Consider the following 14,854-nt stretch of genomic DNA (forward strand, 5'->3'; position numbering starts at 1 on the left):
TTTTTTTCGTAGACGTATAAGAGACGAGAAGGAAAAATGTGAACTAGATTTGATCTAATCAATTATTATTATTCTCAGATCATTTGTGTATGACATTTACAGATAGTCCATATATAATAATGAATTTAACCAAGTGTAGTTGATGATTTTCTTCGAAATAACCACAACATTACTGAATTTAATAATTCACAGCCACACAGAAAAAAAAAGTTGGGTATACTCTTTATGCGACATATATTTTTCGTAGTAATTTGGCCTCCTGAACACGAATCTGGGGTCAGAATTGGCGCATCACGTCACAATTTTTTCCTAACCTCANCTCTTTGGCCAAAAACAGGTAGGTATCTATATAATTTTATTATTTTACCTCTTGTAGCAACAACTAAATATCATAAATATTTTATAAGTACCTACACAAAAATTGTTTATGATGAATGTGGAACATATTGCATATTATCCATTCATTAATACTTAAATAAAGAATGAGATATTTGGACATATATTGATTTCTGATGTTCATTGAATACTTTGCCGACGTTTCAGTAGAATTTCTGCTTTATTCAAAATTACGACTTATAAAAGGCAATAATCTGTACAAAGAAATTGTAACATTGAGAATTGTAATGATATACAATGGAGCAAAACGGATAAAAAAGACAAATAACAAATTAAAACAATAATTGTAAAATTCATATCCAAATGTAGTTACAGAAAATTCAGATATTTATATATTTTATTACTATCATAATAGTATATGGTCATGTGGAATTGAAGCGATGTGAAGTACATGAAAATAATATTACATAGGTTATTTTGAAATGCTAGTGATTCTGCAAACTGAAATGCTCACTAAGATACGTGTTTTTTTCTTAAACGTATAAAAGACGGGAAGGAAAAATGTGAACTAGACTTGATCTAATGAATTATTATAGACATATCATCTGTGTATGACATTTACAGATAGTCCATATAATGAATTTAATCAAGTGTAGTTAACGATTTTCTTCGAAATAACCACAACATTACTGAATTTAATAATTATTTTTATGTATTTTATTAAATTAACTCGTTTATTCTTATTACACAACAATGTTTTTAATTTCTTATTGAATTAATTGTTTTTAACTAGGCCACTTCTAAGTAATAGAATTTTTAAAATCAAATTGTATAGGTATAGGGCTGTTACGTGAAACTTGCTCATCTCCCAAAATTGCTTAATTCTAAAGATTTCGCAAACAAAAACTTCATTCATTAGCCAATTAACAGATTTTCGTTCACCAAATCGACAATATTAATAAATAAAATTTAGTTCTTCATCTGTGTACCTATATGTCAGAGGTCATTGACACTGAGATTTACAAATTAAATGCATATACTGCTTTAATAGTAACACATAATTTTCTGTAAAAACCTAAAACAATTTTGAAAAAATATTTCGTATACATCAGATTAGCATCTTTATTTATTTTTGTTGTTCGTTTTTTAAAACAAAAATAATTATTTTAAAACATATTAGTTTTATTTAAAATTAGTAACATATCTGTATAGATATACAGGGTGAGTCATTAATAATGGTTCACAGCTTAATGGCAGATTGTTAACGTCAAAATATAGTGATTGAGCCAAACATGCCTTAATCAATTGTTGCTCCTGTTCGTTCTACAGGGTGTTAAAGTTGAAAAAATATTTTCGATTTTTCGCTATATTTTAAGTATGTATGGACCAATTGTTTTGAAAATTTATAGTTTTACGTTTTTTGTGGTGGCAAATACGAATATGCACAACAGCGTTGGGGTCACGTCTAGGAGACGCCAGTTATACTGTCCTATCAATGTAAAAATATATCCAACTTTTAGTATTTTACAATTTTGAAGTTTTTAATTGGAAAATGTTGAACTACGTTCAATTCTAAATATAAGAAGGTATACTTGTTACAAATTTACTAAGGCATGTTCGGCTAAATCGCTATATTTTGACGTTAACAGTCTGCCATTAAGCTGTGTACGATTATTAATGACTCACTCTATATACAGGGTGAGTAAACGCTGTGGCAAGCTGATTTATGGCTAGAATATAATTGGGGCAAAATATTTCAAAATAGGTTCGAGTGGGGAGACAAGAAATGCACATTTTAAAAATAATTTGACTTATACTGGGTGATTCGTTTTTGGAACCAAAGATGTATTTTTTTTTAAATGGAACACCCTGTATTTGAGTGGATATTTATATTTTACATGGAATTATGCAACTTTTTCGTAATAGGTACTGTGTGCCAAACATCAGCCGTTTCCGAAATATAATTTTATATGTAGGATGTTACAGAATGATTGCATTATCGCACTTCCCGAAAATAAAATTGACAATATTTTAAATGCATTTAACAGTTTTCATCCCAAATTACAATTTAGTATTGAAATTGAAAAAAATAACAAAATTAACTTTCTTGATTTAACCTTAATCCGCACAAATAATAAAATTTTAACTAAATGGTTCACAAAACCTATTTCATCCGATAGATATTTAAATTTTAATTCTCATTATCCTATAACATACAAAAAATGTGCAGTTATCGGTTTAATTAATAGAGCATTGCACTTAACCAGTCCTATTTACCGATCTAAAATCGTCAAAAAAGTAAAAAATATATTACAAAATAACAATTATCCATTCAAGTTTTTTAATGAAATTATTAAACAAAGAATTTTTACTTTCTGTAATAAATCAAGAAAGAAAGAAACCATAGTCTCNCAGTAAATTTTCATCAATTTTCACTATTTTTCAGTTTTTTGAGGTTAGGAAAAAATTGTGACGTGATGGGCCAATTCTGACCCCAGATTCGTGTTCAGGAGGCTAAATTACTACAAAAAATATATGTCGCATAAAAAGTATACCCAACTTTTTTTTTCTGTGTGGCTGTGTTATTTTTATGTATTTTATTAAATTAACTCGTTTATTCTTATTACACAAAAATGTTTTTCTTTTCTTATTGAATTAATTGATTTTAACTAGGCCACTTCCAAGTAACAGGCTTTTTTAAATCAAATTGTATAGGGCTGTTACGTGAAACTTGCTCATGGAACAATCTCCTAAAATTGGTTAACTGTAACGATTTCGCAAACAAATACTTCACTTCATTAGCCAATTAACAGATTTTTGTTCACTAAATCGACAATACTAATAAATAAAATTGAGAGTCCTTTTAGTTCTTCATCTGTGTATACAGGGTGTCCCGAAAGAAATTAGGGGGCAATATTTCTACAGGGTGTTCTATGTCAAAAAAGATTACTTTTTCTTTATATAAACTTCCTAAGGAAGTTATACCCACTTAAATGGACCACTCTGACGATGATTTTTTCTAAATAACTTCGAAACCAGTTGAGGTAAATTTATAAAATTTGATAACTAGCTTAACTCTTAGGTGCTCAGTCCGCTACTAAAACGAAATTTGCAAATTTTCATCATACACGTTCCAACATGGGTTTACGTGGGTAAAATTTACCATCACAGTAGTAGAGATATGAGAGAGCAAACACAATGTGCATGTGAAGTTCAGTGTTCAGGTCATAGACCACAAGGTCGATGACCAGTACATCCGGCATGAAATCATTTTAAAAATAGAATCATCTAAAAGTAGCCACAGGCATCATTTCTAAAAATAGAATGTATCTATTAATAGAATACACATCTGGCTTGACATCATTTTTTAAAATAGAATCATATCTAAAAATAGCCACATCCGGTGCCATCATTTCTAAACATAAAACATTACATCATATCTATTAATAGAATGCACATCTGGCATTTCCAAAAATAATAATATGTTCACATGGAAGGGAGAGCTCATAGACGCTATAAAACAAGCAAGAAGCTAGCTAGGAACATTATTATGGTTGGTTCGGTGGAGATAAAACAGTGTTCTGTTTGTCGTAAAATAATTTGTAAACGTTATACTGATTTCTGGTTATTTAAACGTAGAGTGATAATTAGTTATTGTAATCAGTTGTGTCATCAACCAAGACCAGTACAGCTTTTTAGAATAACTGCTAAACAATATGTGGATGGCATATGTGAATGAAGTGGAAATAAAAGATCTCGAAAGTGACGTTCGAAATTTACATCAGACTTTCTCAAATCTCAAGTTTGATACAGCTCATGAAGCAGTCTATGGAATGGGGAATTATTTTTCTCCAGAATACTGTGAAAAATTAGCTGAGGAGTATGGGGAGGCGGTAGAATTATGTGAGGATTATTTAGAAGAACGTTGTACCATNCCATTAAGCTGTGTACGATTATTAATGACTCACCCTATATACAGGGTGAGTAAACGCTGTGGCAAGCTGATTTATGGCTAGAATATAATTGGGGCAAAATATTTCAAAATAGGTTCGAGTGGGGAGACAAGAAATGCACATTTTAAAAATAATTTGACTTATACTGGGTGATTCGTTTTTGGAACCAAAGTTGTATTTTTTTAAATGGAACACCCTGTATTTGAGGGGATATTTATATTTTACATGGAATTATGCAACTTTTTCGTAATAGGTACTGTGTGCCAAAAATCAGCCGTTTCCGAGATATTAATATAATTTTATATGTAGGATGTTACAGAATGATTGCATTATCGCACTTCCCGAAAATAAAATTGACAATACAATTTTAAATGCATTTAACAGTTTTTATCCCAAATTACAATTTAGTATTGAAATTGAAAAAAATAACAAAATTAACTTTCTTGATTTAACCTTAATCCGCACAAATAATAAAATTTTAACTAAATGGTTCACAAAACCTATTTCATCCGATAGATATTTAAATTTTAATTCTCATTATCCTATAACATACAAAAAATGTGCAGTTATCGGTTTAATTAATAGAGCATTGCACTTAACCAGTCCTATTTACCGATCTAAAATCGTCAAAAAAGTAAAAAATATATTACAAAATAACAATTATCCATTCAAGTTTTTTAATAAAATTATTAAACAAAGAATTTTTACTTTCTGTAATAAATCAAGAAAGAAAGAAACCATAGTCTCTGATCGAATCTCTGTTAGCTTGCAATATATTACATTACCATATACATGTTCGGAAAGTCCCCATGGTACATCGGCCGTTACGTGAGAGCGATAAAGTAAGTGATAGAAATCCGTGCGATAGACAAGGATGGTTACATTGAAGACGTTTCATAATCTGAATAGTTCTAACCCGAAACGGGCGGTGACTATTCAGATTATGAAACGTCTTCACTATAGCCATCCTTGTCTATCGCACGGATTTCTTTACTTTACTTTGTCGCTCTCATGTAAAGGCAGATGAACCATGTGGATTTTCCAGCCCTGTATATACAATGTTTATCAGTAAAAAATAAATTTATTTTATCCAAATACAATATTTCTGTCGTTCATAAATCATTTAACCAATTAAAAAAATTATTCATGCCTTTGGAAAAGTAAAACTCCTGTCTTAAAAAATTCTCATGTTGTATACTCTATTCCATGCAATGATTGCAATGGTCAATACACAGGTACGACACAAAATTTAGAAAACAGATTAAAAGGTTATAAATATACAAAAAACTGTTCAACAGCTCTTAATAAACATATGAAAGATAAAAAACATTCATTTAATTTTGATCAAACTAAAATTTTAGTAAACGAATCAACAAAAGACTAATTCAAGAAATGATTCATATTAAAAAAAAAGTATAAGTAGTATTAATGACAAAACTGATATTAAAAATTTAAGTCAAATATATTATAATTTAATTAAATAAACATAATTATTTTCAATATTTTAATATACTTATTTACTCACAAACGTCGTTTTAATAAATCCAATTTTTAAATTTTTATGTTTTCTGGTCCCCAATATATCTTCCTAGATGTCGTTTTCATTTTTACAAAAATTTGCCACCAGTCGTACAACTTGTTCAAATTATCGCGTTTTGTTTCTCATTTCAGTATCATCGTATCCACACATCATCATTGAAGAATTCATTCAAATTAATACTATTTATAACAAAATTCCAATTAAAAAAGATGACAAACAAAATAAAAAATTATCCACCATATTTTTAATGATTAAATTTTAAAAGTTGTATGGAATGGTTTCGAAGGGGTATACCATAATGTTAAAAGTACAGTAGTAAAGTGTACTGTTGATTTTGCGGTTTTATCTGGAATGGGGTATGCTTGTGTAAATTTTGTTAATTCATTCTTAATTGTTAAAACATAGTTCTGAGTTGGTATTTCTAAGATGTCGATATATATTCTTTCAAAGGATATTTTGGGTGTTTCGGTTATTACTAAGGGATTGATTAAATTTTTACGTAAGATTTTAGTTTTTTTGACAGATTTATTATATTATAATCATATTTGTCTCTGATTCTTCGAATAGTATTATTTATTCCACGATGTAAGTTTGCTTTTCTCGAGTAATTTTGATCTATAATAGGTATTTGATCTTTATCAGGTGTTTGAACTTTTTGACAAATTTTTAATTTTAATTCTTTATCAGAAAATATAAAAGATAATAATTCAGGAATTGGTAGGTCTAAGTGGTTTTCGACAAAATAGATTTTTGAACTATCGAAGACATGTTTCTCTTTAAAGAATGTAATGAAGAGCGACACTATTATTTCATCTGGGCCTGATGGTAAAAGAATGATGTAATATTTGCGATTTTTTACTGTTTTACTAGCGACAATATTAATTTTATTAACAAAAAATTCTGGTTTTTCTTCAAATATATGTTCAATTATTTGGTAGTGTAAATATTTGAGATTTTCTTTTTGAAAGAAATTTATTATGTCTGTGTTTTTTGTCTAATAATTGTTCATTAGTAAATTCAATTCTGGAATAGTCAATTAAAGATGTAGTTTTATATAAGTTAACGGAAAGGTAATGTCAAAAATGAAGGGATGTACAGAGGAGCTCAAAATAATTGTAGTGCTTCATAAAAAAAATTTTCCTATCGGGCTTCGTTGTGGAGTTATTCGTCTTCAAAAAAAGAAATTTGATAAACAAATTCCAATTATAACTTCTAAGTCGTTATCATGACAACAATGAAATTGAAAGTAACTCATGGTCATGTTTCCAAGTTTAAACTGATATTCAATAAACCTAAATTATACAGGAGCAGACAAAATGATCCATTTAAATTTATACATCTTTGACAGTGTTGCCAAATTTAATATTTTTCTGTTATAGTTTGATTCCTCTCTCACTGTGTTAAAAAAAAGGTATACCGTACTTCAGTCAATATCTTNTAAACCTTTACTGGATAGCCATCTAGCCAATAAAATTCCTGAATGTGAATGGGAATCTGATGACCAAGAGGAAAGCGATGTAGAAATGACACCAATAAGCTAGTATTAATATAATATTTAATAAATGATATTATTATAAAATAGTTTTATTATTCTATATAAATTATTTATATACCACCAAAATTAATCAGTATGTCTATAGAAACAATAATGAACGCTTCGCAATTAATAGTTCTGCAAACCATTTTGAAAAGTTCGCTAATTATACAGCGACCCTATAATTCAAAAGAGGTGTTTATTTGCTTTGATTATAACGGAACGCGTAATGACAGCTGGCCCATTAATTGGAAAAGAATGAAACCTTATAGACATGATTATCTGGAAATGTTCAAATCTTCTATACCAACGAATAGTACAATTTACAAATTACGAATAAGAAGAGGTAATGGTGTAATACAGGACTCTGATTGGCTGGAGATTTATAGTAAACCCCCCACTTCTAATAATAACACCATAAATAGTGAATGCAACAGAGGACACGAAGCAAATACCTTCCTGATATGGTATATAGCGATTTGTTCTTCGTTGTTGCTGATTGTTACCAATTTCCGAGAATTATGCCTGAAGAGCTGTGGTGTACGAGATGTATAACTGAAGATTTGATAAGTAAACACCGAAATGGTAAACCGTTGTACGATTTTACTGAAGAGGAGCTCGGAAATTTTCCACTACCCTATCTGATCGAAAATGTCCAACGCATGGAACTTTTATATGCCTGGAACATACTTCCAATGCATTATACAGAAATGTTTGAGTTGAAAGTTCAGCTACCATGTTTTGTGCACTACAACCGTCCAGATTGGTCATCACATATAGATGGTCCACCACAACCACAGTCTAGATGCTCTCTTTGTAAATGGGGTTTACAAAAATCTGAACAAATATTTTGTAAAGCAATGAATAAATAAAAAACTTAAAAAATATTTTTGGTTTTTATTTCAATAAAATAGCCCACAAATACAATTTTCAAAAAATGTCAGGTGTGGGATTCGAACCCACGCTCNATAATAGGTATTTGATCTTTATCAGGTGTTTGAACTTTTTGACAAATTTTTAATTTTAATTCTTTATCAGAAAATATAAAAGATAATAATTCAGGAATTGGTAGGTCTAAGTGGTTTTCGACAAAATAGATTTTTGAACTATCGAAGACATGTTTCTCTTTAAAGAATGTAATGAAGAGCGACACTATTATTTCATCTGGGCCTGATGGTAAAAGAATGATGTAATATTTGCGATTTTTTACTGTTTTACTAGCGACAATATTAATTTTATTAACAAAAAATTCTGGTTTTTCTTCAAATATATGTTCAATTATTTGGTAGTGTAAATATTTGAGATTTTCTTTTTGAAAGAAATTTATTATGTCTGTGTTTTTTGTCTAATAATTGTTCATTAGTAAATTCAATTCTGGAATAGTCAATTAAAGATGTAGTTTTATATAAGTTAACGGAAAGGTAATGTCAAAAATGAAGGGATGTACAGAGGAGCTCAAAATAATTGTAGTGCTTCATAAAAAAAATTTTCCTATCGGGCTTCGTTGTGGAGTTATTCGTCTTCAAAAAAAGAAATTTGATAAACAAATTCCAATTATAACTTCTAAGTCGTTATCATGACAACAATGAAATTGAAAGTAACTCATGGTCATGTTTCCAAGTTTAAACTGATATTCAATAAACCTAAATTATACAGGAGCAGACAAAATGATCCATTTAAATTTATACATCTTTGACAGTGTTGCCAAATTTAATATTTTTCTGTCATAGTTTGATTCCTCTCTCACTGTGTTAAAAAAAAGGTATACCGTACTTCAGTCAATATCTTGTACCGTTTTTGAGAAAATCGAATTTTATTAACAACATACATTTATTGTATCAAAAATGTGATACCTTCTAATATTTTTGTAAAAATCTTGGTTTCTATAGAATTAAAAGAAAAAAAGAGAACTGAAACTAAGATATGTACACCTTGAACTTCAATGTATTTTTTTTATCAAATACGGAATACCTCTGCTGTATTCAAAATAACATGTGGTGATCATTTCTAATGATGTCGGCGTATGTAATTCTGCAATTTAATAATTCTTCCATGCTATTTATAGGAGTTTGATAAACAAGACTTTTAAGATGGCCCCGAAGACAAAAATGGAGAGAATTAAGATCGGGACACCGAGGAAGTCACGGAAAAGGACTACCTCGATCCATCGATCGGGAAGTGTAGTATTTAAATAAGCCCTTGCTGCCCTGCTAAAATGGGGTGGTGCAACATCGGGCATAAGCCACATGTTATTTCAAATATTTAAGGGGACGTCTTCCAATAACGGATTAAGGTGTGCTTGCAGTAAATGTAGGTATTTATCCCCATTTAAAGCGTCATCAATGATATGTGGTCTCACTAAGTAGTTTTCAATTAGGTATAACCTTCCATGTACCTATTAATGATAAATTTTTGTTAGTGCTTTGTCCCAATAATAGCATGGGGGTTTTCGTCAGTTCAAATATGTAAATTCTATTCGAAAAGCAAAGCGCGGGGCGTACATCCGAACAGCTTCAGAAGCATTACATTGTGCAAGTTCGTACATTAGATGAATATCTGCAAATTCTTCATAGCTAAAATCCTCCATGGTATTGAATCAATAAATGATGTCAAAGTGATTTATGACATAACTGCTAATTATACATATTTGTTGACAGTCATCTCAATTTGCAAGATTTTTGCAAAAATGTGAATATCGCATTTTTGTACAATACATGTATGTTGTTAATAAAATTTGATTTTCTCAAAAACGGTACAATATATCAGTTGATATATGCACCTTTTTTTAGCAAATTGAGAGAAAAATCGAACTATGAAAGAAAAATGTCAAATATGGCAACGCTGTCAAAGATGTCCAAATTTAAATCGATAATTTCGTCTGCTCCTGTATAGTTCAGGCATATTAAATATTAGTTTAAACATGGAAATGGACATTATCATGAGTTACTTTAATTGCCCAAATTTCATTGTTGTCATGGTAACGACTTAAGACGTTATAATTGGAATTTGTTTTCAAACTTCTTTCTTTAAGGGCGAATAACTCCACAACGAAGCCCGATAGAAAAACAAATTTTATGAAGTACTACAACTATTTTGAGCTCTCCTGTATACCAGGTTCAGACCTTGCCAAAAATATCTCCCTTTAATATTGTTATACATGCGATTTATACCAGCATGTCCTCCTGTTGGTAATGTATGAAATTCGTTTAGAATTAATTATTTTAATTCTTTATCGTCTATACGCTCTAAATCCCTTACTATAATAAATTTAATTTCAAATTTTTTAATGCCGTAAAAATGTAATAGTATCTCCATTTCTTATAATATATACTTCTGAGTCAAACGCTGATCGGTGATTCTGGCTTTTAATTCACTAGATTCATTGACAACACGAGATAAAGCATCCGCTGAAACATTATCCGAACCTTTCAGATAATGTACATAGTCGTATTCTTCTAAAGCTAGTCTAAATTTCGTTAATCTGCTCGACGGATCTGTCATACTAAATAAATATACTAGAGGCCTATGGTCCGTCAAAACTTTGAACTTTCTATCGAACAAGTATGGCCTAAAGTGTTTCATGGACCAAACTAACGCAAACATCTCTTTGTGTACAGTACTATAATTTTTTTCTTTTTATTTAACATTTTTCGCTTTTATAATGGTTCTATGTTCGTTACTTTTTAACCCGTTCGAAAAAGCATTTATTGCCAACTTTTCATTTACTTTTTGCAAAATTGTCACAGCATTATCATCATCTCCCGTTGCGGCTAAAGTTAGATTTAGTAATAGTTCTACGGTTTCAGCATATTCATCTAGGGTTTTATTGTCTTGTCTCATACTATGCAATTGTGTAGACATAGTTGCCGCTGACTTTTTAAATAGCAAACGACTTTTCATATCAAGTGTCAACTGATCAACGCTATTATACTGGTTTTCTAGACGAAGTTTTGCATTTTGACTTATTTTAATTTTTAAAGTATAATTTATTAAAAGATTTTTTCCTGCATCATCTAAAAATCCATTGTACAACGTAATCGCATCGATTAATTGTTTGGTAATGTCCTCAGTGTCGTCCATGGAAGGCAATAAGGACGCTGCCGTTCTTAGATCAAATTTCTCTCCCATATATTCCTCCCTCTCCCTCTCTCCCATATTATTTTCAGCTAACTCTAATGACTCCAATTTCGATTTCACACGGCTTAGACTTAGACTCCTAACCTATTTACTAAAATATTAGGAGACTTAACAATACTACTTTCAATTGCCCTAACATATTTCTTTACTTGCTTAATTTCCTCAGGTCTCCAAGAAAAGTTATTATATTTATCTCTTAACCCAGTAAAATTATGTTCTAGTTTTCCTAACTCTATCATTAATTTTTGTAGGTACTCTATCTAACGATTTTCGACGATGTTGAGGTTCTTCCTTGATATTATCTTCAAAACTCCTTAACTGTTCGTATAAGTGGATCATCTGTTGCAATTCCTTACTCATCAGCCGCAGTTAGTTCTCTCTCACCTCCACACAATTAAACCTCACTCACTGCACGCACTACTTCTTGGTTTCTAGTAATTTCTCGTCGTATTTTCTTCTCCAGTGCTTTCTTGACTCGAAAACAGCAGAACACCGCTATAACCGCAACTATTAGTCCTTCTAGTACGAGTACTGTTATCAATATCTGTTGTCCGACAGATAATCCATTTAATGTAGCATTAGTCAAACCACACTGTTTCCTGCTTGGCTTATAATTACTTCTTCCTTTGACTGACTGGTGCCCATTTTAACTGCACTTTCTCAACTCTTATTTTACATTTTACTGTTTTCTCTGCCAAACTTCTACACCGAACTAGCAAGGTCACCATGTAATGTCCGTGCTGGTCAGGGCTCAGGTTCTTCGGTGAGGAAATGCAAAGGAACAAAAACTCGATGCACTAAGAATACATTTTATTGGAGACTAGCTGGGATCCGTACCATAGCGCTATGTCTCCTTCTCGTTACCTCGTCTACAATACAACTCTCTATATCATATTTTACTTATATACATTAGATACATATTAAAAACTACTTACTTAATAATTGATTGTGTTGATATATTTTGTAATACCAATTAGGTTACGAATCCAGAAGAAAGAATAACGCCAGAAGGAAGGGCCCTAGCCGGCGGGGCCCTGCCAGGATAGGAGAATGCTTCACGAACTGATCGAACCCGGCCGCGTTGGCGGTCCGGGATGACGGGGAAAGAGCCTGCCTCTACGAGGAGTCCGGGCCTACAGCGATGAAGTGGGTAAAAAGCGGTAAACCTACTCGACTCCGCTCCATCCTAGATCATTTTTCCTGCCAAGGATATTGGCCCGCGCAAGGCACGCTCGAATTAACATGGACAAGATTGATCATGGCGACGGATGATCAACAACTCAATTTCTAAGACATTGAATTAATTTATAAGACGCCGTCATACTTGTGCGAACCTAATGAAACAGGAAGCATTGGAAATCTAATTCTAAACAACAAGCAACGGCGTAAAAGAAGAATTTATGATACATTATTGCGTAAGTCTGAAAGCATACTTAACGGTATAGGTGATACCGCTTACGAACATAAGACCACACCCTTCATTCTACTGCGCAAGCACGCAGTCGCACACAGCGGTGGTAGGAACGTACCCGAGACCACGTCCTCTACCCCACTCCACAAGACCATACGCGCATGACGTCATTAACGTTAACGGCAATGCAATCGGGACCTCCCGCCCCACTCCCATCACTGTGTAGTGCAGATCTAAGTGTGTGCGTGCCGACACTGACGCTATAAGAACGGTGATGAGCAAGGATTTTATATAAGAGGATTGCTTAATAACAAACTTATGTCCGCGAAACTAGGTTATGTTGTGTGACGTCATTATGTTACCTCCAATTTAGTGGGAACTTTAACACTGAAAGGAAAATTAACCTATTCCTTAAAAACATATTATGTTTAGTAATATTGACAAATAATTAAACAGACATTAAAAATAGTGACATGTCGCTACAATATTAGAATATTTAGGTGGTTTAATTTGCACAGCGATTAGAGAAATATTGTAGCCGTTTATTTAGAAATATATTTTTTAGATATAATAAAGAATAGGGAACGGAGTTAAAAAAGTTACCAAAAATATAATATATAAAGATTGTCGTTTTACTACTTTTGTTTGAATTACAAATACACATACCTACCATTTGAATATCGCTGCTCGTACAACCTATGAACAATAAAGTTATTACGTAAGGATAAATATTCAAAATTGATAGGAAAAATATTAATTATTGGAAAGGATAAAATCGCACTCGGTAAAATAGTATATTCTTTCACGAGCATGACTTATACCTATGGGAGCGCTGCGTGAGGCTAAAATTTGCTTCTTGATTAAACATTTGTTTATTGTTTGATTTATATATTTTAGGGTAGTAAATTTTGAAGTTCTATTAAAATTCTTCTAAAAAAGTTATTACAGTTGAATTAAGCACCTAAACCAGGGGTCGGCAAGTAATTTTAAGCAGTCCGCATACTTTTGAAAATTTTTAACGAGGTCNATTTGTTTATTGTTTGATTTATATATTTTAGGGTAGTAAATTTTGAAGTTCTATTAAAATTCTTCTAAAAAAGTTATTACAGTTGAATTAAGCACCTAAACCAGGGGTCGGCAAGTAATTTTAAGCAGTCCGCATACTTTTGAAAAATTTTAACGAGGTCCAGAAAAAAAGCTCATACCTTACTAATTTTTTATTTTAATTTGCATTCATGAAATAATATGAAATATAATATATAGGCATAGGCAAAGCGATTTGATTATCTGTTAAAACTTTTTTTAATAGAGCTGTTGAGGGATCTGGTTTTTTTGATTTTGTAATCAGAGCACGGCACTGTTTATCTTTATAATATCTCAGTTGATCATTTAACGCTTTTATTCTGCTTGTACTAGAACGTTTAAGTTCTGCATACTTTGAAATTAGAGTATTATATTTCACAGAAAGCTCTTTGTACAAATTCTCATAATCTGTACATGTTGAAGAGCACACTGACATATCACCAGAAGGAAGTACACTAAACTCCAGATTAGTTTCAGAAGTAAAAGGAACTGCAGTTTCAGGTATATTTTCTGTGTTGCTCTGTTTTAAAATTTCTTGCACAACTGCTTTTTTTTTCAGGGATTAATAGTCTCTTCTCTCTGGATAAAGTACACATTTTTTTACTCTGAAGTGGCAAATGCATCGTGGGAACAGCCATTTTCTTTTTTTTGTAGGTAATCCTAAAAATACATTACATAAGTAATTTTCATTAAATTAAAAGAAACCCAGTATTATAATACTTGTTATATGTACTAACCTAAAAGTTCATTCTTCAGGTCTCTCTCAAAATCATTACTGGTAAAATGAATAGAACATATTCGGCTATGATTCGGATTAAAACTGTCCTGCCTCTTGCAACGATTTATCCACTCCTTGTAAA

At 31.3% G+C, this 14,854-nt stretch overlaps 1 protein-coding gene across 1 annotated transcript in view; it reads left to right on the plus strand.

Moving 5' to 3' along the window:
* The first annotated feature begins 325 nt into the window (after positions 1 to 325).
* LOC108915245 (hydroxysteroid dehydrogenase-like protein 2) overlaps positions 326 to 14,854 on the plus strand; it is a 46,414-nt gene continuing 31,885 nt past the window's right edge. Inside the window, exon 1 of the mRNA XM_023456190.1 lies at positions 326 to 337. The gene's annotated coding sequence lies outside the window, so the exon portion shown is untranslated. The remainder of the gene's footprint in view (positions 338 to 14,854) is intronic.

Source organism: Anoplophora glabripennis, unplaced genomic scaffold (assembly GCF_000390285.2).
Source record: "Anoplophora glabripennis isolate ALB-LARVAE unplaced genomic scaffold, Agla_2.0 scaffold1249, whole genome shotgun sequence".
NCBI classification, from domain to species: Eukaryota; Metazoa; Arthropoda; class Insecta; order Coleoptera; family Cerambycidae; genus Anoplophora; species Anoplophora glabripennis.